The sequence below is a fragment of the Nicotiana tabacum genome, chromosome 11 (genome assembly GCF_000715075.1).
Source record: "Nicotiana tabacum cultivar K326 chromosome 11, ASM71507v2, whole genome shotgun sequence".
In the NCBI taxonomy this organism is placed as follows: Eukaryota; Viridiplantae; Streptophyta; class Magnoliopsida; order Solanales; family Solanaceae; genus Nicotiana; species Nicotiana tabacum.
In genome coordinates, this window is record NC_134090.1 from 79556639 (window position 1) to 79561420 (window position 4782).

The following is a 4782-nucleotide window of genomic DNA, read 5'->3' on the forward strand; positions in this document are numbered from 1 at the left end:
GTTCAGATCTAAACCAAACAACATCTAGTTAACACCATAGCTTCCCCTAGTCATCCCAAGTATGGATCTGTTGGTTGTTTGGCTCGAATCAGTTTGGAACTTCTCGAATCTTCTTTTGAAGATTCGGACCAAACAAGGACGAACTCAGATCCGTTTCAAACTAACACCAAATGACCCCTAGGCTACCCTCACCATTGTGTCATGTTTGGTTCTTCTCGAATCTGACCAGAAATGGTTAAATCCCAAATCGAGTTTTTAAGAACCCTAAAAATACCAAACTTCCGGATTCTGTTCAGATTATGATGAAGATTGAGGTTTAATCGACCTTAGTCGAAGTATTTTCAGTGGAAAATACTTCGACTAAGGTCAGTTTGATTTCAAACAAAAAATCCGAAATCCAAGTTGAGTTCGAGTCAGAATAAAATTAAAGTTCAGAGGTATTTTTCTATTTATTTTGTGTATTGTTGTCCATATTAATAGCTTGTTAATTTTTCATATTTGTTTTGATCAATTCTGTCATTTCTGTCTACTTAATCCGAATGTGAATTGTTTCTGTTGGTTGTGATTGTTTACAATGTGTGTAATCGACTCGATTAAGTTCGTCGATTAGTTATATTACGAATTTTTCATTTCTGAAAATGTTGACTAAAACAGTCTGCTTCTATTATTTTAGATTAATTATTGACAAATGTTGTAAATAGTCAATTGATTAATGCTCGTCAATTAAATCATGATTGTCTGTGAATCAGTGAATTCAAATGTATGTTGTATATGTTATTGTCTGAACATTAAAGTTTCAGGGCATTGTCAGTATTGGCAATGATCCTGTATGTGTCTGATTTTGGTTCAATGTTAAATCCAGTCTGAATTGTTGTGATAACTTCAGTAATGTTGTTATGATGTTAGTTCTGAATTCAGTATAATATTGCTGTAATGTCCAGTTTGAATTCAAGTTTGCAAAAGTTGGTCAAATGCAATTGTGTTAGGAGGTTAATAGGATTGGTTATAGCTGTAAATCAGGAGATAACTAAGTTTGTACAGATTTTAGAATCTGTTTTGCTATAGGTTCTGATTTTTCAGTAATAACATCAAGATTTCAGGGGCATTTCTGGGAATGAGCAGTAAAAAACAGGGTGTTAGTGCTAATATATTATAATGTAATGTTAGTGGCTATTAGTTAATGATACTAATGGGGAACAAGGGATAATGGGCTGCTGAAAATCAGGGAAAAGGTTTTACATAATGGGATTTTCTGGTTTTAAAAAAGAAGAAGGGGGTCCAAGAAGCACTTAAATTGCCTAAGACCAGCCCTGTATAAATACAGGAGCTGGACAGACAGTTAAGGGGAGGCAGAATTTTAAGAGAGAAAAAAATAGAATTTTGAAGAAAAAACAGAATTTTCAGAGAGAATTTCTAAGGGCAGAATTTTTCAGAGGGAAAATTTTAAGAAAGAAAAAGAAAGGCAGAGAGAATTTTTAAGAGAGAATCTTTAAGAGATTTTGAGAGCTGAGATTTTAAAGAAAGGAAACCGAAAATAGAACACTCACATATACACTCACACACAGATACAGCAGCAGAAACAAACTGAATTTGTAGCTGAAGAAAAGCTGAAATCTGAAATATTGTTCTTGTGTTGAATCTGTTCAACTTTGTGTGATTCCACTGTTCAGTTAAAATCTGAAGTGTCTTTCAAAGTATTTTACTGTGCATCTGGGCTCTTCGAATCCTATTCTTGATCAGATTTACTGTGTTATCAGTATATTCTACTGAATTTGTTACTGTTGTAACTGCTGAAACTTACTTCTTCTACCTCCATTTTCAGGTATATGTCTTTTAAATTTTAAGTTGGAAAGAGATTTCAGCATGACCCGTCAATGAAGCTTGAATTGAAATGTTATTTTCCAATTGTCCAAGTTCATTAGTTCTAATTTCATTTTTATGTTAGTTAACTAATAGTGAATTCAATTTGATAGCTATGAGTTAAATTGTCTTATTTTGAAACTCATATAAAGTTTTTTAATAATGTTAGCTATTCCGAAATTTCATTGGTATAGATATACGTGAATTGTCAAAACAGGGAGTGAGACATAAAAATGGGCCATTGATTACATCCCATAATACCATTAGCTAAATGTAATGATTAAGAAGTTACATTAGTAGAATATCTTGTAACAAATATGATTTTGTTTAGGTTGGTATAAGTTATTATATGGTATGATGACAGGTATAATCATATGAGTAAAGTAAGTTGGTATAGCTCATCATGATGTTAAAACGTTATGAATGTTTACGCCAAACAGTTAGGTTGTATGTAAGGTAACTTTGTTGAATTAACTTGCATAATAATGCCTTTTCTATAAATTCGATGCTTATCTACTTTCATAAAGCAAAGTGACCAAATAATTAGGTCTATTAAGATTAAAACGAGTATGTGAGAATAAGTTGAGTTGTATATACACAAATGGCAACATCTTAAATCAATGGTAATAAAAAAAAATTTGCGTTAAGTAATTATGAAAATTCCCGGAAAATAGTTCCTTCCTTTATGAATCATTTATTTTCGGTTTCATATGCAATTTATTCTTTGGCATATATATATATGTCACATTTGTTTTAAAGTTAGTATTAATCATATTTTTATTCTGTCCTTTGAATTTGAATAATTGGAATGAATATGATTTATATTCGGAAATTATAATCAATGGTCGATATTTAATAAATTGTGGATTATTTTCCAAAAATTTAAAGAATATCTTAAAACGAGATTTCTCGTGATATAACAAACATTTTTTTTTGGAAATTCCATAATATCATTACAAATATGTTGCGCAATTAGGGATACGTTCGCGTACCCTGATTATACTTTTAAAAGCAAAATTTCGGATTATGCGTACGCGCAATTTCGAATGATTATTTAATAAAAGGATTTTTCTAAAAGGCGTTAAATCAATTTCATAAAAATCCGATATGTACGGTTCATTATTCAAGAAAATAATTATTCTTGATTCAACGCAATCTCGAAAAAATGTGCTTAATAAATATATTGTCAAAAGTAATTGTGTACACGTGCGCGTGACACAATTCCGCATTTTTTTTTAATTTATAACACGAATATACGTACGCGTAATTCGATTCAAAGAAGGTTTCTCAATCATAATAAGTATAAGCGGTAGTAAAATCAGATAACATCAATATTTAATAAAATCAAGTTGATTAAGCCAATAATAAAAACAGTTAAGCGACCGTGCTAGAACCACGGAATTCGGAAATGCCTAACACCTTCTTCCGGATTAACAGAATTCCTTACTCAGGATTTCTGGTTCGCATAAAAAAAATAAACAGAGTCATATTCTCCTCGATTCAGGGATTATAATTGGTGACTTGGGACGCCTCAAAATTCCCAGGTGGCGACTCTGAAACAAATAAACAAATCCCGTTTCGACTGTCCTTTAATTGGAGAAAACTCCCCACGCGCCCCGCGGCGCGGCTAAAAGGAGGTGCGACATATACTATGAGACCTAATAGAAAATATTAAAAACTTTATATTTTATCCCTTTGTACAAATAAGTGAAAACCCCAATAATCAGTTTTTGTGGCTCATTTTTTGAAAAATATATGACTAAGCAGCAGTACATGCAGCGCAAAGAGAGCTGATAATTTAGAATTTGCAGAATAACTCAAACTTACTTATTAAATAGTGTAATGGCAATTATTGTAATAATGCATTAATCCGGGACAAACAATATGGAGGAGTCCGAAACCTAAATGGCAATATTTTTGATTCAAAATACGTTTCTACTATTTAAAATAAAGTTACTTTTCTATTTAAAACTCGCTATAGTACAGTATTATACTGTGTTTTCTTGTTTTGTGGGTCTTGCACAGATTGACTTAGCTGTCATTCTTGACCCCACCATCCCACATGTATAGCCGTATACTCCTTTTTTTAGCCCATTCTTTGCTTTATTTCCCCTCCTATTTATTACACTATATCCCTCCTACTTAAAGCACCAAAAGAGGGAAAAAAAGAGAACTAATATAAGAGAGAGATAGAGAGAACTGGACTTTATTTGGAGTTGTATTCTTCTGTTGTAAAGTTATTACTACGTATTAATGGAAGTAGAAGATGATTTGTTGTTTGCAGAATTGAGCAAGCAAATCTCTCTTATAATAATGGATGATGATGAAGATGAAAACTCTTCAGCTTAACGCCCTTCTGCTGACTCTCTTCGTATAAGATTTATTAAAAAGAAAAATATTTCATGTCGGAACTTTTTATACCAGAGACTCGAGTTCGAGAGCCTTGATTAACAATAGAGGGACTATATTCATCTCCCACAGCTCTTGACGGTGTAACATTGATATCTCGAGTACAAATGTTTGAACTCTTATGTCAAAAAATTACTCATTCTATACAATTGAGTTGTCTAGAGTTTGTATTGGGAAAAAACTGAGTTTATATTAAAGATGACGTGGCATGACACGTGGTTTGGTTAAATGGTCAAAACGCAACAATTGACTAAGAGGCACGGATAGAGACAGCCACGGGAAGAGGAATTTAAATAGGCACGAGATGAAGTGCAGATACGAGTCTCGTACCAATTCAAGTCATTTACATCCAATGGATTAGAAGGCATTAAAGACAAAGATCTGATGACAGAAAGGAGTCCAAATTCATTATTAAATACCTGATACGTTAGAAAATTGGTATTTAATAGGAATGATTGTATAACGGCTTATTTAATATCATTTATTACTCATAATTATACCATTAAAGCTGAG